This window comes from Balaenoptera physalus, assembly GCF_965194825.1.
Source record: "Balaenoptera physalus genome assembly, chromosome: 3".
NCBI lineage: Eukaryota > Metazoa > Chordata > Mammalia > Artiodactyla > Balaenopteridae > Balaenoptera > Balaenoptera physalus.
The window spans coordinates 97,535,433-97,557,884 of record NC_138890.1 but is presented as its reverse complement, the minus strand read 5'-3'; the positions used below and the strand labels follow the sequence as shown (position 1 = coordinate 97,557,884).

At 37.4% G+C, this 22,452-nt stretch overlaps 1 long non-coding RNA gene across 2 annotated transcripts in view; it reads left to right on the top strand.

Annotated features, from left to right (window-relative positions):
* Positions 1-19,592, top strand: part of LOC309659007 — a 120,770-nt gene extending 101,178 nt beyond the window's left edge. Inside the window, exons 4-5 of one of the 2 annotated variants that reach the window (XR_014262490.1) lie at positions 7,523-7,616; positions 7,927-19,592. This is a non-coding gene — a long non-coding RNA (uncharacterized lncRNA). The remainder of the gene's footprint in view (positions 1-7,522; positions 7,617-7,926) is intronic. The other variant, XR_014262489.1, reaches the window with a different exon arrangement.
* Positions 19,593-22,452: the final 2,860 nt, after the last annotated feature.

Sequence of the window (22,452 nt, the reverse complement as noted above, 5' to 3'; positions counted from 1 at the left end):
AGAACACTCCCTAACACCATACACAAAAATAAACTCAAAATGGATTCGAGACCTAAATGTAAGACTGGACACTATAAAACTCTTAGAGGAAAACATAGGAAGAACACTCTTTGACATAAATCACAGCAAGATCTTTTTTGATCCACCTCCTAGAGTAATGGAAATAAAAACAAAAATAAACAAATGGGACCTAATGAAACTTCAAAGCTTTTGCACAGCAAAGGAAACCATAAACAAGATGAAAAGACAACCCTCAGAATGGGAGAAAATATTTGCAAACCAATCAATGGACAAAAGATTAATCTCCAAAATATATAAACAGTTTATTCAGCTCAATATTAAAAAAACAAACAACCCAATCCAAAAATGGGCAGAAGACCTAAATAGACATTTCTCCAAAGAAGACATACAGATGGCCAAGAAGCACATGAAAAGATGCTCAACATCACTAATTATTAGAGAAATGCAAATCACAACTACAATGAGGTATCACCTCACACCAGTTAGAATGGGCATCATCAGAAAATCTAGAAACAACAAATGCTGGAGAGGGTGTGGAGAAAAGGGAACCCTCTTGCACTGTTGGTGGCAATGTAAATTGATACAGCCACTATGGAGAACAGTATGGAGGTTCCTTAAGAAACTAAAAATAGATTTACCATATGATCCAGCAATCCCACTACTGGGCATACACCCAGAGAAAACCATAATTCAAAAAGACACATGCACCCCAATGTTCATTGCAGCACTATTTACAATAGCCAGGTCACGGAAGCAACCTAAATGCCCATCAACAGACGAATGGATAAAGAAGAGGTGGTACATATATACAATGGAATATTACTCAGCCATAAAAAGGAATGAAATTGAGTCATTTGCTGAGACGTGGATAGATCTAGAGACTGTCATACAGAGTGAAGTAAGTCAGAAAGAGAAAAACAAATATGGTATATTAACGCATGTATGTGGAACCTAGAAAAGTGGTACAGATGAGCTGGTTTGCAGGGCAGAAGTTGAGACACAGATGTAGAGAACAGACATATGGACACCAAGGGGGGAAAACTGCGGTGGGGTGGGGATGGTGGTGTGCTGAATTGGGCGATTGGGATTGACATGTATACACTGATGTGTATAAAATTGATGACTAACAAGAACCTGCAGTATAAAAACAAACAAACAAAGAAAACAACTAATACTAAACTTTCATTGGGTTATTTGTATGGAAATATGTTAATATAAATGTTTCAGACATTACATAAAAAAGAAAAAATAAAAATAAAAATACTAACATCTAGGGTTCACCCAAGATCAATTACAAATCAGAATTTCTGGAGGTGTGGCCTAGGTATTTATGGCTGCTAGGCCAAAAAGCTAGAATTGGCTCCTTTTAATTTTGTCCTTAGTTAAAAAGGGGAATCTGGTGATAAAATTAATTTTAGGAAAGCATATCACATATGAAAATTACAGTAGGTCAGGAAGGAAAGTAAATGAGGTAGCTGTTATATTTGTGCCCTCAGTGAACACAATTAGAAACCCCACACTGAGCCCCTGTTTAGGGTTTCTTCAACCCCTTGAAGTTGTTTCAGGTGTTTATGCCTGATTACCTCCTTTCTAAGATTAGTCAACTTTAAGGACTCTATAGACATTTTAGATTTTCTAATAAGATTTTCTTTCTATTTTTTGCAATTTTTCTTTTCTTTTTTTTTTAAAAATTGGTGTATAGCTGCTTTACAATGTTGTGTTAGTTTCTGCTGTACAACGAAGAGAATCAGCTATATGTATTCATATATCCCCTCCCTCTTGGGCCTCCCCCCCGCCCCATCCCACCCATCTAGGTCAACCCAGAGCACCGAGTTGAGCTCCCTGTGCTATACAGCAGGTTCCCACTAGCTATCTGTTTTACACATGGTAGTGTATATATGTCAATCCCAATCTCCCAGTTCCTCCCGCCCGCTCTTCCCCATTGTCTCCCCACAATGTCCACACATCCGTTCTGTACGTCTGCGTCTCTATTCCTGAGACCACTTTTATATGTGAAATGTCTTAGGAAGGTCATTTACTAAATCAAAAAATACTGATGAAAGAGTTTTTTCCTATGACTCACCATAATGAGTAGACTTTCAGAAAAAATAATATTTTTCCATTTATCCTACAGCTTTCATTAGTTTGACTGTTTTAAGTCATTTATCTTACTGCCAGTATTGAAGTGAAAGGATGAATCAGTTGATAAGGAAGGATAATTTTTGGAGTTGCAAATTTTGAACTTGTAAAATTTTGAAAAGACATGCAAATAGATATTCTACTAGTTTATTCTTTTGTGTTATTAGGTACTCATTAAGCTCCAATTACCCTTTGAAAACGTCTATGGCAATTAGTCATTTTTCCTCTCTTTCATTTATAGTGTGTGCCCAGCCATTTTTCATTATTGGTTTAGACTTAACACAGTCTGTTGAAAGGATTATAGATGGATGACTTCCCAAGGTCCTTCCAGACTTATATATTGATAAACCTATGACTAAAATTAATCTTGGCTCCGTCTTGATGAGTTTATTTATCAATGCGCATGGCAGAGCTATAAGCACAAATTTGTCAGTTTCAAACTATTAAAAATAGCTATAAAAACAAAACATTTATTGACTGCTCTGAGTTCAGGGGTATACAATCAGAAAACAGCTTTATTCTTCTACCACCATATGTTACACCTGATTTTTAGGCTTTCCCTTCTCCAGTATTTGATGGCATTTCAAACAGACTTTGTAGCTTGTCAGTCATTAACAGGTGTTAAAAAGTCCATTCTAAAGCAACATTTTAATCTTGCTTCCAATGTAAAGTTTTTTCCCTTTAGCTTCAGCCCTACCCTTGTTTTAGGGATCAGTGATGAGGGCGGGGAGGGTCAAGTGTTAAGTGTTTTTTTCAAACTCTCTTCCACTTCTTCTCCACTCATAATGCTGCACCTGGCTCTTCCTTCGTCCAGGTGGGGAGTGTGATGAGCAGTAGAGGGGAGACGGGGAGGCAGGAAGGTACGGCAATTAAGAGCATGGACTCTGGACTTAGATACCTGGGGCTAGATCCCCTACCACCTACTGGCTTTGCGACCTTGGTTGTAACTCAGTAGTGTCTCAGCTTCCTCATCTATATAGTGCCAATAATAATTTTATTTTAATGACTTTATTTTAATAGAGATTTGTGGTTGTGAGGATTCTATGAGTTAATTTACATAAAGCATTTACTCAATAATTGTTACTTGTTCTGTATATTCCTACTGAGTTTGTTACTACTGGGTATTGGTCTTTCTTCTGGGACTGTGTTTTAGATGATGATTGCTCTCTACCTTGGCGGGCATCCATTGTTAGTTCTCTTTTGTTGGTTGATATTGTGGGTTCTCTGCCCTCTCCTCCCTCTCCCCCCCTCCACAGAGATCTCTGCACTGTAGTTTTGTGATGCTTGCTGTGCACTTGCTGGCTGATGCTTTCCAGTATTCTTGTCCCAGCTCCTGCCCTAGCACTAGAGTCAGGTGGTTTTCTTCCCAGGTCAGGCAGCAAAGATTGAACATGGGAAAACTCATGCATCCAGGCCCAGCTGATCACTGCCAGTGCGGACCATTTGTCCTGCTGGTCTCTCTCCTTGTCCTGCCATTACAGACTTCCCTAGCTGCCTCCTGCTTACAGATTTTTTTAGGGTCCTAGGTCTGGCCCCTGAATCTGTATCCTCATAAAAAAATGTCTTCAACACATAGAGACAGATGTTAAAGCATCCCCAAATACTCTCATGAATGTGCCTACACATTTTTGCCACTAAGCAAACTTCCACCTGGGAAGTGAAATATCTTCTGAAGAAAACTATAATCTCTCTGAATGATTCTCTTAGGGCTCCTTTTACCTGGATTGCTTTTGGGGGTGGCACACCACTCCCCGATACTGCACAGCAGGGTGAAGGGAGACACCATGGCACTCTCTTCCTTGAATTCATTTCAAAGACTCCTTTTCTATGAGTGTCTAACTTTCTCACTAAGTGGGCCACTGGGTGTGATGGTTTCAAGATCCTTTTGGCTCTGCCGTGGGGACACGTATAGAATGTAGGATATTCATCAGTTTTCCTCAGCTGTCTCCAAAATATGGAGTCCACAAAAAACATCCTATTTCACATCCTTCTATAAGTGGTTCAGTCACACTTTGTGCTATAATAAGGGCTGAATGATGTGGCAAATAAAATTCCAACATATCTGTGCTCGACTACCTAGAGTCACACTTGTGTTCTTATATTAACACAGACATAAATAAGTGATTTCACTTGGAAAAATGTCATTATTTTTATTATAGAACCTCTGCTACATGAGCAGAGAGAAATAACAAGCTTAAAAAAATCCCCATAGTCCCATGAACTTAAACTTTACATCATTCCTGTTAAATATACCTTAATAGCAGCTAATATGGAAATACTGGTCTTCTTTCTAAAAATCAAATATTTCATGTTAATAGCCATTATTAATAGTTTGAATCTAATGTTGTGATTATACCTCAGCCCTGCTCAGAATGACCTAGTTAAAGTGTGGTCATTTTAAAAAAATTAATTATTGTTTTTTTCTTACTGAAGTATAGTTGATTTACAATGTTGTGTTAGTTTCTGGTGTACAGCAAAGTGATTCAGATATATATATATATATATATATACACACACACGTATTCTTTTTCAGATTCTTTTCCATTATAGTTTATTACAAGGTATTGAATAAAGTTCCCTGTGCTATACAGTAAGACTTGTTGTTTATCTATTTTATATAAAGTAGTTTGTATCTGTTATTCCCAAACTCCTAATTTATCCCACACCCCACCCTTTCCTCTTTGGTAACCATAAGCTTATTTTCTATGTCTGTGAGTCTGTTTCTGTTTTGTAAATAAGTTAATTTGTATCATTTTTTAGATTCCACATATAAGTGATGTCATATGGTATTTGTCTTTCTCTTTCTGACTTATTTAGCTTAGTATGATAATCTCTAACTCCATCCATGTTGCTGCAAATGGCATTCATTCTTTTTTATGACTGAGTAATATTCCATTGTATATATGTACCACATCTTCTTTATCCATTCATCTGTGGATGGACATTTAGGTTGTTTCCATGTCTTGGCTATTGTAAACAGTGCTGCTATGAACATAGGGGTGCATGTATCTTTTCAAATTAGAGTTTTCTCTGGATATATGCCCAGGAGTGGGATTGCTGGATCATATGGTAACTCTATTTTTATTTTTTTAAGGAATCTGCATACTGTTTTCCATAGTGGCTACACCAATTTACATTCCCACCAACAGTGTAGGAAGGTTCCCTTTTCTTCTAAAGTGTGATCATTTTTAATTTTAGTCATGTAAGTTTCAAAATTTAATTCTGGAAGAATCCTGAGAGGTTATTATTCTGGGCTCAGCAGTTCACCAGTAGAACTTATTGTGAAAATGTTTGTTCTGCACCGTCTGTCATACGTGGTTGGTGAGCACTTGAAATGTGACAAGTGTGACCAAGGAATTGAATTTTAAATTATATTGTATTTTAATTATTAAAAGTTAGATTTAAATAGCCATATGTGACTAGTGGCTACTGTATTGAACAACTCAGTTCTACCTTTACACAGACTTAGTTAAGTCTCAACTAATAATACAACAATTTTTTTTCTTTTGTAAGTGACTTTTTTTTCCATGAAAAGTAAGACTAGAATTATTAAGTAATGTGGAAATAGATATAGATTCCTCTGCCTTAGACCACCTACTTTATCAAATGGAATAAATTAAAGGAGAAAATCAGCCCTGCCTTTTGACTACTAAGTGATCCTAGGCAATGGCATTTCTGTATTATTGACACGGAGGGAGCCTTCCTTTAGGGACCTTCCATGGCTTGCCTTTGGTAGAGCTGTAGAGTTCACAGCACATTTTCTCAATTTTTTTTTTTTTTTTCAGAAAGAATCCCTTGTATTATTATCATTCTCATGTTAGGGGTGGAGAGGCTGAGCTACAGTGACCTGCCAGTTTTATCAGCATGAGTGTGAGGAGAGAGGAGGAGGAGGTCTGGTTCAGTTCACACAAAACGTTTCCTAGGGACTCATTGCTTGTGGCAGGTACTGTGTTATGTGCAGAAGATTCAGAGAGGAATAAAATAAAGCTCTCCTCTCTTGGATATTTTGGGTGGTCTCCCCTGAGGGAGGGAGAAGAGTGAGGCTGGCTGTGGATGGTCACATCACCTCTCTAGGAGACTACTTACTAACCATTCTCTCCATCTGGATGTCAGCAGCCCACCCCCCTTCTTCTAAGCCTGTTGAGCACTCTGCTGGTCCTTGTCCCACTGACCTGCACTTTCTCTTAAGGCTTGTCTGCATCTCACCATATCTTCAAAACTCGCCCCTTTTAAAATAAATCCTCCTTCTTGAATTATCTGGTAAATGTCATCTGGTTCTGGTTGGGACACAGAGTGATACATCCCCTCCTTCTAACTGAACTGTTTCTGGGGATATATCTCCTCTCTTCTTGGGTTGGGTGGAACATCGCAAAAGGTACACTGAGAATAGCAGCACCAAGGTCTCTGTTCTTGAACACTGGCTGACACATGGAGTGTGATACTGTAGATTCCAGCACTCTAGATGCCCAGCATGCTGGGAGGCTTAACCGCATCACAGAAGATGCCTCTGTGTTGAGCTGTGGGTTTAAATTGAGGCAGCATGACTTGGCAAATTATTCCATTATGGTATATCTAACAGAAGAAATATTTAAATTTATCAACGATCTGATAACAAAGTCTGTTAACAGGTATAACTTTATTTATTGACCAACCATAGAAGGATTTCATTTATAGAGTGGGTGGTCAATAAATGATTTTGTTGATGACTAAGTTTGGATTTATACTTAAATTATGATGCATTGTAAATACATACCAGAAATGAACAAATATATTAATTAAGAGGTCAATATATTAACATTATTTAATATATCTGAATCACATGATTATATTTTAACACAGATCTATTAATCTTTACTTAGATTTATCATCAGGAAACAATTTTAGTCTTTTAAATAATGTAATTGAAGTAGCTGCCTATTTTATACTAAATGATTATTAGAGTATGATGTGTCATACACTGTGGTAGGTACTAAGATTAAAGTGGTAAACAGGTAGACACTGTTTGCATTTGGGGAGTGTATATTTTATTGGGTAAGATGTATGCCAAAGGAATAATTTGCAAGTAATTTATGTATTGCAATTGTTGCATAGTTATATGGTTTTTGTTTCCTTTTCCCCTTCCTCATTCTACAACCCCTCCCCCACCCGACCTGGAGGCTGACTCATATTGAGACCAAGAAAACAGGGGATTTTTTTGGAAATTTGACTCAAGGAGGAGACAGATATTCTTTAGCATAATAAAGTGCAGGAGATACACTAAAAGGTGTTAATCTTGGTAGTATGAAGACGATAATGGCTTTATACTGAGACTCTAAGAGACTGACCTCAGTGAAAATTGTTTTCCCTTCTCTTCTGCTCTCAGTGATGAAAATCTCTGGAATAATTTGGCAATGAAACATAAAGGAGCTGAACAAGAAGAGATCCAGTGACAGAGTCTGGGTGTCTGCTTGAAGGAGGTGAGAGTGAGGAGAAAGGTGGCATAAAGAGAATCATAGAGGCTGTGGAAGGAAGGAGATACTTTTATGCTTACATCTTTGTTGGCCATATGGGAATGCCATGAGTCTAGAGGAGCTGGGTGTGGAACCAGCTTTCAAGACAGTCCTCAATGATTCTAGCCCCCTGGTATTCACGTCCTTTTGTAGTCTCCTCCCACATTGGAAAAGGCTGACTTGTATAACCAATAGGATATTGTAGAAATGATTGTGTCTTTGGAGTCGATGTTATAAAAGATATGTGGCTTCTGTCCTGTTCTCTTGGACCACTCAGTCTGGGAGAAGCCAGCTGCTATGTTGTGAGGACTCTCAAGCAGCTCTATGGAGAGGTCAATAAGTGAGGCCATGTGAGTGAGAAATCCTGGAGATGGATCTTCTAGCCTCAGTCACGTTTTCAGATGACTACAGCCTGGGCTGATATCTTGCCTGCGAAATCATGAGACCCTGAGCCAGAACCACCTGCTGAGCTTCTTCTGAATTCCTGACCCAAAGAAACTGTGAGTAATAAATCTGTGTTGTTTTAAATTACTGTGCATTGGAGTAATTAATTATGTAACAATAGATAACTAATACACTGAGAAATGAATTAAATAGAATCCATTCCAAGTTTCCACTGCCCTGTGGATTCTGTAGGAGTTGAACATGTTGTTCTAATGTGAACTATTTGTTTGTTCTTTTGAATTCTGTGTCTGCTTGAGTAGCTCAAAGCAAGCCTTTAGGAAAATGTACTATACTTTCCCACCCTTCGTAATAAAGGGTGTGATGGTCCGGTTACAATTTTAAGTGCTGAAAGGAGAAATCCAGGGGACAATGAAAGAATGTAACTCATTGATACTGTTACTGCTTACGTGTAAGAATAATACAGGTGTGAGAGACTGAGTAATCTGAATAAAACTATACTGTGTGCACCTGTCTTAAGAATCATCAGCTTGATGTTTTTCCTGCTGGAAGTATCTGGGTTCTTCTTTCCTCAGTTCCATTGACCTTTTCTTTTCTTTTTTTTAAAACATTTATTTAACTCCATTTCTATTGTAATTTGGATCATATTTTTGCCTCTCTACCCCTTTGAAAAACAACTTTGTTGCTCTCTCTTTTGGTAATAGAATATTCTAAAGCCCTCTATTTGTATTCTACATTACCGCTTCATTTCAAAACCCAAATCCTTAAAATTGGCATTGCTTAGCAAATTAACGACTTATACCATAGTGATACCTTGTTATGTTTTCTATTGTTTAATGTAACACTTTGGCCATTGCATAAAAGAATATGTACCAATGAATCTAATTGAAATACCATCCTGAGTTCCTTTTTAAGTGGAAAAAAGCCTATTAAAATTAATTCATTACAAAAACCCCACTGTATTCAGCAAGGCAATTTCAAGCAGAATGATACCACTATCTCCCTTGCTCAGATGTTGCTATTTACATATTTAACATCCTGAACCACTATGGAGATTTCAAAACTATTTAAGCATTAGTATAAAGCTGGCATGTGAACCGGATACATCTGCCTATTGCTTTTATATATTTGACTCCTTCTCTCCTTTGTCATCAAACTCAGAAATCTTCACTAGTTCTACGTAGATTATATTATTAAGGAAAGTCAGGTTCTGGCGCCCTCTTGTGTACAAATGCTCCAGGTGTTAGTCTTATTGGCAGCTCAGTTGTAGTTTGTTTAGGGAAATGTGAAAGGATGAATCATTTTTCCATTTATTTATACAACATGATTTGAATTTCTGAAACAATGTGACTTACTTCTTGCTCAGTTATAAGACTGAGGAACTGAGATAAATTTCTATTAAAGCAAACATGAGACATTATAAAAACTCTTGAGAAAACAATTAAATTCCTATTAAATTTTGACTTGTTAGATGGAATCATTTGTTCTCACTTGTACTGATAATAATTAATTGCCAAAATACCATTGACTAAATTCACTAAAGGGGAGTCTTCCATTCACCGTTTATCCTCTCAAGTCCAGGGCCAGGACCCACCATTGTTAGGAAGAATGTCCCTGCAGACACAATTCCACAATTCATCCTAGTGCCCATTCCTACCCTGGCATCTCCTACACAGTGGTCTACCTTGGCTTGTCCTCCACTGACATGTTAATTTTCTTTCCTGAGGTTGGAAAAAATAATTTAGTGATCCTTGAACACTTAACAAGTGTTGGAGTCTGAGTAACGGTAGTGGGCTAGCACAGTGCTTGTATGCCTAGACCACACAAAGCTAGGAATAAAATTAGGCTCACAACATGTGGATTATTTCTCCGATTCTGTTTATCCCTGCCTCTGTGGAACCTCCAGCTGCCTCCAGGTATCCCCACCCCAACTATTTCTGGGCGTTCCCACAAATTCCCAGAAGGGCTCACATTCAGTTCTCTTAGCCACTGTGCAGTCACATATTTTCCTCTCTTTACGCCAGATTCTGGGGATGCACAGGCTGCCTGGTGTTGCGTGTTAGTGCGGGTGTAGGCTGCTGATGAATGTGTGGCTATAAGGATGCTGCCCTTGCCACGTAGAGGCCAGCTCAGGTCACTGGAGCTTTACCCTGTGGCCGGAAATGTCTGGACACTGCTGGTGTGCTGAAGCTCTAGCTACGCCAAGGCTTCACTCTGTGTTTTGATTTCTCAAATCTGTTCTGGCTTCTTCTCTGATTGCGGAAAATGTCTACCCTTGTTTTATCATCTTTCAAAGCTTCCAGAGCAGTGCTGACCTCTGAGCCAGGCAGCTCTCCTGTATTCCTGTTAAAGGCTCCATCCCTGCGGCGCTGGCCCATGTCCCTGGAGGGAGGGAAGGCACAGCCGGGAGGAAGAAGGGACATCACTGGACAAAGTGAATTGCACTTGCCTGTTGTTTCTCCTCTCACTCTTTACCCAGGGCATTTTTGTTAGAAGAAACAGTGAGCTTCACTTCTCTTTCTTACTTTGACTAAAGGCTACCTCTTCCCAAACAGCTTCCTCATAGCTCTGATTCATCTGTTTGCAGAAATGCTCAGACATGTCTGCGTCTAGGAAGAATGCAGCTCATGCTCCAGTGGGGCTCTCCCCGTATTCGTTAGTGGTGACAAAGTGATAGTGGATGGTGGTGCCAGTTTAAGAGAAAAGAAACATCTTTAAATGGAAGATGCTGGCTCTTCTCACACTTCTAAAATGTTCTAGCAGCTGTTCTTGAGGGCAGAATACATCTCATGGAAACTTGGAGGATAGTTTCAAAAGTTCTTGAACATATCATGAGAGGATAATGCTAAAAATTAGATGTTCTTGCTTTATTCTGTCTTGTAACGTACTTTCACCTTGTGATGTATTCAGCAAACATTACACAGAATTATTGTAAAGTTCCTGCTTACAAATATTAAGGTTACAAGAGACCATATAGTCAAATGCCTCTGTAAGTGAGAAGGTGTTTTCTAAAGGGAGGTTAGCTTGACTAGCCAGAAGTCTGCATAAAGACTTTTTTGTTTCTTCTATTTTTCTGGGTAATTATATCATAGTGCTCCTAGCACCTCCTCATTTCTGCCTCTAGCATTTTATGGTGCAATAATATAAACCTAGATCTTGTTGATATTTACAATTAGGTAGCCTGAAGACAGCACTGCTAAGGGGAGGTGGCCTGCCTTGTTTCGAATCCAGGTGCTCCACTTACCAGCCGAATAACAAGTAACCTTGGCCCTCTAAACCTCAGTTTCCTGATATATGAAGTGGGGTAAATGATACTGACAGTACTTACTCATAGGTTGCAAGACTTCACTGAGGTTATTAATAAAAGCTAAGATAGTACAGGAAATGCAGTGAAGACTTGAGAAACTCTTGTCCTTACTAAAACAAAATAAAAATTTTCTCACTAAAGTGAGTTTTTATATGCCAATTATTCCTCAGTAAAGCTGTTAATAAAAGTGAGGGAAGAAAAATTTAAGTAAAAATAGTCTGACCAAAAGAAAATGCTAAGCTTGACTCCCAAAAATTCTGAGATTTTTTTCAAAGGAAGGTAAAGTTCTGGGAAAGACGGACAGAAGGGCTGTGCTTCCTTCACCACTTTATGGAAGAAGGAGAGTCTGGGGAAAACATGAATTGGGGTCATAAAGTGTCCTTTGTGATAAATTCGAATCACTGCTTTACTGTGTTTTACCTAAGTTAGCACCATCCAAAAGGTAGCCATTAGCCCCATGTGGCTATTGATCACTTGAAATGTAGCTATATCTGAATTGAGATGCGGTATCAGTATGAAATACACATCAGATCTGAACATTTATTATAAAAATAAGTAAAATAATTTATTTGAAATTTTAAGGTATTGATTGCATGTTGGAAGTGATAATACTTTGGATATTTTTAAAGGAAATATATTAACGAAAATTAATTTTACCTGCTTTTTTAAAAGCTTTTTTCTAAATGTGGCTGCTGAAAATTAAAAAAATTATATATTTAGATTGAATTATATTTCTGTAGTACAGTGCTATGACCCAGATACACTTATGCCTTTTCTTGGTGACCCAGGGATACACAGGAAGGACATAACTTCTGAAAGAAATGATACTGAGGCAGGTTACATTTTTAATGTCAGAGTATTCCCATTAAATTTGTAAAATTTTTATATATCCAATACTCAAAAGAGTAAACTCTGGATTTAGATATTATGGCTTCAAATATAGACACCATCATTGACTATCTGTATGATCTTGAACAAGTGTCTGAATCTCAGCCCTTTCCCCTCCCCGTCCAACCATAGGGGTGATATTATTACCTAGGTCTAGAATCTCAGATGTTCAAGAATATATACTTTTACCTTTCCATAACTGAAATTAATTTCTATTATGAATGCTCAGTCCATCTATTGGTGAAAACAATCTGTCCTTTCAGGGTTCACGTTCCCCCATATACACAAAATGCACCCTTTCCTCTAAGTAGTACAAAGGTAAGGGGGGAAGAGCATATGATCAGCTGGGTCATTCTCTTGCCTGTCTGGGGTTTAGATATCAGGGTTGCTGTTTCTTCCTCATCCCAGTTGCAAGGGCTCTTCAGGCACCCTAGTTTTCTCTTCCATGTAGACCCACTTTAGGGTTTATGGAAAACAATCATCCAGTTACAAAACCTACCTTCTAGGTACATTAACAGGAATAAACAAGATGATCCAAGTAAAGTGTTTAGCACAATGCCTAAACAAATTAAGCACCTAGTAAAGGTAATTATTATTCTTAATATTGTTGATGCTGTTGCTCTTGTTCTCAGCCAGTGCATGTTGGGTTTCCGGAGATCTGGTTGCCAGAAGAGAGGTGGGTGAGGTTACCATTTTCTTTTGCTCCTTTTTTAGTATTGAGAGTGAGGAGAGAAACTGGATACACTGGGGGTAAACAAAGCAAAACAAAACATTGGTCTCCAATTACTCTTTGTGCTGTTCAAGAGATTAGCAGCTAGGACTGGTGCTGGGAAGACACGTGAGGGTGTGTGGGTAGTGGATTAAAAACTGTAGATCTTCTAAAGTTGAAGGGCATCATTTAATGGTAGAAATAACAATGGCATAAATAGTTATTAAGCATCTCTGACATGCCAGGAATGTGATAAGTGATGTGGAGGATACAAAGGATGTGAAAGTCATAGTCCATGCATTTGAAGGATTTATAGTTGCATAAATGAAAAATACGTATTGCATTTCTAAAATGAGAGATGATAGTGGGTTGGAAGGCTGACCATTTCTGCATGGTTTCATATGGTGATGATACTTTGGTGGGGATGTCAAAACTCAGGGTTAATGATAAAACTTTGGATAAAGAAACTCAATTTGTTAGTGTACTTTGAGCTAATAGAGATGTCAGAAACTTATTCTTTCTAACCAAACTCAAAAGAAGCTAATGGATAATTAGAATGTTGACGTATTAATATACAGTGGGGAATATTCTTTTCAAGTGAGGAGAATGCTTGTGTAAAATTTACTGATAGCTAATATCCAGTAGAAGATAAAATGAATATTTTTTCCAATTTCATTAATATTCATTTTATTGATACATTCATTTTGTCATCTGGTTGGTACTAGATGACACTAAAGTTTTACTTTAAATGTATAACAGAATTCTTTCACATCAAAAATTTTATCTACTAATTACATTTTTAAATATGCAGATTGAGAAAAGACTTCTCATGTTAAGATTTTAATAGTTAAAATATCACAGATCAACATGAGGGAAGCCAGTGTTTTGCAAGAGGATTGTTTGAAAAAACCGCTGCTACAAATTTGAATGCCTTCTTATCTTGGTGCTTGTCTTTTATGCACTTGCATTTATTAAGGGGTTAAGACTTGATCTAATCTTTGAATGAGGTGTTAGATTTGGATTAGAATAAAAATAGGACATAAAACCTGGAGAGTGAATAAAGTGTAGGAGAAAGATGTGCAGACAGACCTTTACTAGAATGCAAAGGAGAATCAAGTTAGACTAAAGAGAGAACATGTTTTTTGGAGACTAGATTTGATAGGCAACATGACCCTACTGTATCATATTAAATTGCACAGTGGATGAGAGTATGATATTTGTTGGAAAAACCTAAACTAAAAGGCTTATAAATCTCTTAAAAAGAATATTGGTCTATGTGTCTGTTTTTGTGCCAGTAACATACTGTTTTGATTACTGTAGCTTCATAGTATAGTCTGAAGTCAGGGAGCATTATTCCTCCAGCTTTGTTCTTCTTTCTCAAGATTGTTTTGGCTATTTGGGGTCATTTGAGAGATTATCATACTAAGTGAAGTAAGGCAGACAGAGAAAGACAAATATCATATGATATTACTTATATGTGGAATCTAAAAAAATGATACAAATGAACTTATTTACAAAACAGAAATAGATTCACAGACATAGAAAACAAACTTATGGTTACCAAAGGGGAAGGAGGGTGAGGGATAAATTAGGAGTTTGGGATTAACATATATGCACTGCTATATGTAAAATAGGTAAACAACAAGGGCTTACTGTATAGCACAGGGAACTATATTCAAAACTTATAATAAACCATAATGGAAAAGAATCTAAAAAAGAATATATATATGTCTGTGTGTGTATATATATATATATATATATATATATATATATATATATATATATATATACACACACAGACATATATATGTATACAATGGAAGCACTTTGCTGTGCACCTGAAAATAACACAACATTGTAAATCAACTATACTTCAATTAAAAAAAAGAATATTGAAATTTGGAGTGATAATTTCCACTTAACAATTGGATGTTGCTAAGATGCTAAGTATGACATGTCATGTAATAAAATTTATTTGAATTTTTCCACTCCGTGAACTTCATTTTCAAAATGTTAAAGATTTGGATGATAAAGGGGGCTTACTTTGTATTTACCTTCTGTCAGCACTTGTTAAAAGTCACTTTACAAGCAGTTCTTTGAAACATTATTTGGAGAATCAGCTGTCTGAACTATGAATGTGTTTGGTTTTAAACCCCCTTTGCCTCTCAAAGCTGTCTTTTTTAGATGATAATTTAATAGATAAGCTCTTTGAGGCAAAAAGTAGCATAACACATCTAATGCAGAGTTATTATCAAATATTCTTTCAATATTTCTTCCCCTATCTCCACTAAATCTTATTTAATAACATCAAATTGAGTTATAGAATATATTAGAACTGTAAGGGATCTTGGTTCACATGGTTGCAATCTCTTTGTTTCTCTGAAATCCTCTAAGGGATTGGAGGAAATACAATTCAAAGTAGTCTATTTTTTCTAGGTGGTTCCTAGGGACTGGCCCAACCTTATAACCTGGCCAAGATCGCAACATTCTGCTCTGTATCTACAGTCAAGCCTTCTTGTGTTCTTCTGACATCTTGTTTGCTTCACATGGTGAAGCAAAACATGCTTTCTTTATCTGATCCCTTTTTGTTAATTTTGATACTCAGTTTCATAGCATTTATCCTCCCACAAATGAATAGAATATGGCAAATTTATTTTTGTGTCATGAATCTGGTGAATGTAGCAATGCTGGTTTCCACCTTCACTGTGTATTCATCAGTGTGATGCTTAATTGGGTGTGTTGACTTGGCTAGGCCACAGTACCCAGATGTTCAATGTTCAATAGATAAAACACTAGTCTAGATGTTGCTGTGAAGGTATTTTATGATAAGATTAACATCTAAATCAGTAGACTTTGGGTAAAGCAAATTACTCTCCCATAATGTGGGTGGCCCTCACCTCATCACAGTTGAAGGCCTTAAGAGAAAAAGACCAACTTCCCTGAGGAAGAGGGAATTCTGCCTGCAGGCTGCCTTCAGGCTCAAGCTGCAACATCAGCTCTTTCTTAGGTCTGCAGCATGCAGACCTAGACTGGCACAAATCAAATCTTGCAGATTTTGTGCTTGCCAGCCTCCATAATTGTGTGATACAATTTCTTTCTTTTTTTTTCTTTTTTTTAACATCTTTATTTCAGTATAATGCTTTACAATGTTGTGTTAGTTTCTGCTGTATAACAAAGTGAATTAGCTATATGTGTACATATACCCCCATATCTCCTCCCTCTTGTGTCTCCCTCACACCCTCCCTATCCCACCCTCCCTATCCCACCCCTTTAGGTGGACACAAAGCATAGAGCTGATCTCCCTGTGCTATGCGGCTGCTTCCCACTAGCTATCTATTTTACATTTGGTAGTGTATATGTGTCCATACTACTCTCTCACTTCGTCCCAGCTTACCCTTCCCCCCGCCCCGTGTCCTCAAGTCCATTCTCTACGTCTGCATCTTTATTCCTGTCCTGCCCCTAGGTTCTTCAGAACCACTTTTTTTTTTTTTTTTAGATTCCATATATATGTGGAATATGAGGAATATAAATTCCTCTCTGTCATTCCCTATCTATCTATCTATCTATCTATCTATCTATCCATCTACTTATCTATCTATGTAGATCTAGATCTATAGTTTCTCAGGAGAATCCTGACTAATATAATCAGTCAATCAGGATTAATGATCTACCTCTGGCCAAAATTCATTTAAAATCTAACTCTAGAGTTAGAGGTTAAAGTGAAACTGAAAGACTAGAGTCACATTTTGTAGATGAATGAATCAGTCTTCATAAGTAAAGAGAAGAAAAATAGAAGTCCAAAAACAAGAAAATAATTTACTCAACATGATTTTATTTTTGTCCAGTAGCTCAATCCTTCAAATAGAAGGGGATTTCACTGTATCAGAGATTAGTTACCATTGGGAGTGGATCCACGTTTTGCTTGTACAGTTTAGGGAGCTGTATTTAAGAAGAGAATATAAAAGTACTACTACCAAATTAGGTATGGAAGTGAATATTTAGGTTGAGAAGAGGAATCACAACAATTTACAAAAGTTTAAAAGCTGAAAAATACTGCAAACATAACAAAATCCACAAAGAAAACATACACTTTTTATTAACTAATTGCCTGATATACCTGTACATTACTCCCTACCCCAGTAGTTTTTTGTTGTATATTATTGATTATCACTTGAGAATATACAGATAATTTAGTCCATAAATTCCACACTACCAACAAACTTCCATGCCAGACACTGAAAGATACATTCACATGGAGATGGGACCTTGACTTGCACCTTCCTGTCATGATGGGTGAACATGCCTAGTCTTTATTGGAAAGACTTTATTGAAAGTCTTTCCTTTCCTGAGATGACTGGTAATCACTTAACTATACATCCATGTGACTGTAAGCCATATAAATATATCCTGCAAAACTCAAAGTAAATGTGTCCGTACTTAACTTTGCTTACCAGAGTCTAAAAACCCCACAGCCACTCCACCACCACCCAACTCAAGGGGACATGTGATGGAAGGGAATTCAGAGAAAGAGACAAAGGACCTTAAGATAAAATATCCTCATTTTGTGATTTTTACAAAAACATACAATTATGTGAACATGGCCTTGGAAGCGCCTGGGTGAATGAGAGCCCCAAAGTTTAAGCCTCTGGCTACCATAGTTACGTGAAAGTCTTCTCTTTTCCCGCTTCCAAATAATTTTTCAAAGAATCACTTATTCATGTAAATTTATTAATATATTTTTGTGCTACTGGGATTAATGTGTGAAATTTTCCATAATTAACTGTAAATATTTATACTGTGAATGTGGGAACTACATATGAATGGGAAATGAAATATCTTTAAATCATAAATTTACAATGAATATATTAGAACAGTGTAATTGAATCTTGTTTATAATTATAGTAGATGTACAATAATAGCTGTTTTTTCTTTAATGGCCTTTTCTTTTTTATCCCCAGAAGGACAGAGGGAAGGAAAAAGAAAAAAGTAAAACAGCCCAGCTTTTATCACAGGAGGCTGACTTCAAAATCAAAATATGTTCTGGAGCCATTCGTAGTTAGAACTGATTTCAAAATAAAATTACCATTGGCTTTCAAGTGGAAATTACAGGGAGAAAATGTTAATAAAAATGTAATGGTTATAATGGCAACTCTAATGATGATGATGTTATGTGCGTGTGGTTAGATGAATGATTATATAATCTGTGACACTCTTTTTTTTTTCAGTCCATAGAGGTAGATTAAAATTGGTACTTATGGGATCATAATTTATTCACATCTCCCTAGCTCATTAAAATGACTTTGTCATTATTTCTAAATTCTCATCTTGTGATAGGGCCATGCACATATGGCACAGAGAATTGGACTGACGGGAACTTTTAGTCAGTTCCAATTCTGCTTTCATTATTCACAGGACTAAAGACTCTCTCTATAAAATCAGTTATTTGGCATCTTCTCATCGATTCTGAAAGAGGTTTATACATGAATATGTGTAAGAATCTGTGGCAGGCTGGTGCATTGGTGGCCTCTCAATGCTAAAGCCTTTGTGTAGTCCCTTCCACAGGACTCCGGGCTTGACCACCTAACTGGCTGTAGTCAAAGGACATTAACAAATGTGGCATAAGCAAGGCTTGTTGAGAGCATGCACATTCAAGTGTTCCTCTTAGAAAACTCCATCATGGAGCCCAGATATCATAGCGTGAGGAGGTCCAGGCTATGTTGCTACAGAGAGAAGCCTTATGGAATGGTTTTGGAGGATGAGACACCAATTCTTCTGGGTGGAAGAAAACCAAGGTGCCCTAGACAAGTTTCCAGTTGAATGTCACCATATAAGAGAACTCAGGTGACACTACAAAGACTAGAAGCACACAATCAACCCACAAAAAAATGTGAAAATAGTACATCATTGTAGTTTTATTTTTAACATCGTTATTGGAGTATAATTGCTCTACAATAGTGTGTTAGTTTCTGCTTCATAACAAAGTGAATCAGCCATACATATACATATAACACCATATTTCCTCCCTCTTGCATCTCCCTCCCACCCTCCCTATCCCACCCCTCTAGGTGGTCACAAAGCACCGAGCTGATATCCCTGTGCTATGTGGCTGCTTCCCACTAGCTATCGGTTTTACATTTGGTAGTGTATATATGTCCATGCCAATCTCTCACTTCGTCCCAGCTTACCCTTCCCCCTCCCCATGTCCTCAAGTCCATTCTCTACGTCTGCGTCTTTATTCCTGTCCTGCCCCTAGGTTCTTCAGAACCACTTTTTTTTTTTGATTCCATATATATGTGTTAGCATACAGTATTTATTTTTCTCTTTCTGACTTACTTCACTCTGTATGACAGACTCTAGGTCCATCCACCTCACTACAAATAACTCAATTTCGTTTCTTTTTATGGCTGAGTAATATTCCATTATATACATGTGCCACATATTCTTCTTTTTTTTTTTTTAAACATCTTTATTGGAGTATAATTGCTTTACAATGATGTGTTAGTTTCTGCTGTATAACAAAGTGAATCAGTTATACATATACATATGTTCCCATATCTCTTCCCTTTTGCATCTCCGTCCCTCCCACCCTCCCTATCCCACCCCTCTAGGTGGTCACAGAGCACAGAGCTGATCTCCCTGTGCTATGCAGTTGCTTCCCACTAGCTAGCTATTTTACGTTTGGTAATGTATATATGTCCATGCCACTCTCTCACTTTGTCACATCTTACCCTTCCCCTTCCCCATATCCTCAAGTCCATTCTCTAGTAGGTCTGTGTCTTTATTCCTGTCTTGCCACTAGGTTCTTCATGACCTTTTTTTTTTTCCCTTAGATTCCATATATATGTGTTAGCATACTGTATTTGTTTTTCTCTTTCTGACTTACTTCACTCTGTATGACAGACTCTAACTCCATCCACCTCACTACAGATAACTCCATTTCATTTCTTTTTAAGGCTGAGCAATATTCCATTGTATATATGTGCCACATCTTCTTTATCCATTCATCTGTCAGTGGACACTTATGTTGCTTCCATGTCCTGGCTGTAGTAAATAGAGCTGCAGTGAACATTTTGGTACATGACTCTTTTTGACCTATGGTTTTCTCAGGGTATATGCCCAGTAGTGGTATTTCTGGGTTATATGGTAGTTCTATTTTTAGTTCTTTAAGAAACCTCCATACTGTTCTCCATAGTGGCTGTATGAATTTACATTCCCACCAACAGTGCAAGAGGGTTCCCTTTTCTCCACACCCTCTCTAGCATTTATTGTTTGTAGATTTTTGGATGATGGCCATTCTGACCGGTGTGAGGTAATACCTCATTGTGGTTTTGATTTGCATTTCTCTAATGATTAGTGATGTTGAGCATCCTTTCATTTGTTTGTTGGTGATCTGTGTATCTTCTTTGGAGAAATGTCTATTTAGGTCTTCTGCCCATTTTTGGATAGGGTTGTTTGTTTTTTTTTGATATTGAGCTGCATGAGCTGCTTGTATATTTTGGAGATTAATCCTTTGTCAGTTGCTTCGTTTACAAATATTTTCTCCCATTCTCAGGGGTGTCTTTTTGTCTTGTTTATGGTTTCCTTTGCTGTGCAAAAGCTTTGAAGTTTCATTAGGTCCCATTTGTTTATTTTTGTTTTTATTTCCATTTCTCTGGGAGGTGGGTCAAAAAAGATCTTGCTGTGATTTATGTCATAGAGCATTCTGCCTATGTTTTCCTCTAAGAGTTTTATAGTGTCTGGTCTTACATTTAGGTCTCTAATCCATTTTGAGTTTATTTTTGTGTATGATGTTAGGGAGTGTTCTAATTTCATTCTTTTACATGTAGCTGTCCAGTTTTCCCAGCACCACTTATTGAAGAGGCTGTCTTTTCTCCACTGTATATTCTTGCCTCCTTTATCAAAAATAAGGTGACCATATGTGCATGGGTTTATCTCTGGGCTTTCTATCCTGTTCCATTGATCTATATTTCTGTTTTTGTGCCAGTACCATACTGTCCCGATTACTGTAGCTTTGTGGTATAGTCTGAAGTCCGGGACCCTGATTCCTCCAGCTCTGTTTTTCTTTCTCAAGATTACTTTGGCTATTCAGGGTCTTTTGTGTTTCCATACAAATTGTGAAATTTTTTGTTCTAGTTCTGTGAAAAATGCCATTGGTAATTTGATAGGGATTGCATTGAATCTGTACATGGCTTTGGGTAGTATAGTCATTTTCACAATGTTGATTCTTCCAATCCAAGAACATGGTATATCTCTCCATCTGTTTGTATCATCTTTAATTTCTTTCATCAGTGTCTTATAGTTTTTGGCATACAGGTCTTTTGTCTGCTTAGGTAGGTTTATTCCTAGGTATTTTATTCTTTTTGTTGCAATGGTAAATGGGAGTGATTCCTTAATTTCTCTTTCAGAATTTTCATCATTCGTATATAGGAATACAAGAGATTTCTGTGCATTAATTTTGTATCCTGCTACTCTACCTAATTCATTGATTAGGTATAGTAGTTTTCTGGTAACATGTTTAGGATTCTCTATGTATAGTATCACGTCATCTGCAAACAGTGACAGGTTTACTTCTTCTTTTCCGATTTGGATTCCTTTAATTTCTTTTTCTTCTCTGATTGCTGTGGTTAAAACTTGCAAAACTATGTTGAATATTAGTGGTGAGAGTGGGCAGCCTTGTCTTGTTCCTGATCTTAGAGGAAATGGTTTCAGTTTTTTACCATTGAGAACGATGTTGGCTGTGGGCTTGTCATATATGACCTTTATTATGTTGAGGTAATTTCCCTCTATGCCTACTTTCTGGAGGGTTTTTGTCATAAATGGGTGTTGAATTTTTTTTTTTTTTAATTTTATTTATTTATTTATTTATTTATTTATTTATTTATTTATTTATTTATTTATTTATTTATTTTTGGCTGTGTTGGGTCTTCGTTTCTTTGCGAGGGCTTCCTCTAGTTGTGGCAAGCGGGGGCCACTCTTCATCGCGGTGCATGGGCCTCTCACTATCGCGGCCTCTCTTGTTGCGGAGCACAGGCTCCAGGCGCGCAGGCTCAGTAGTTGTGGCTCACGGGCCTAGTTGCTCCACGGTATGTGGGATCTTCCCAGACCAGGGCTCGAACCCATGTCCCCTGCATTGGCAGGCAGATTCTCAACCACTGCGCCACCAGGGAAGCCCGAATTTTTTTTTTTTTTAAAGCATTTTCAAGGGTGTTGAATTTTGTTGAAAGCTTTTTCTGCATCTATTGAGATGTTCATATGGTTTTTATCCTTCAATTTGTTAATATGGTGTATCACATTGATTGATTTGCATATATTGAAGCATCCTTGCATTCCTGGGATAAACCTCACTTGATCATGGTGTATGATCCTTTTAATGTGCTGTTGGATTCTTTTTGCTAGTATTTTGTTGAGGATTTTTGCATTTATGTTCATCAGTGATGTTGGCCTGACGTCTTTGTCTGGTTTTTGTATCAGGGTGATGGTGGCCTCATAGAATGAGT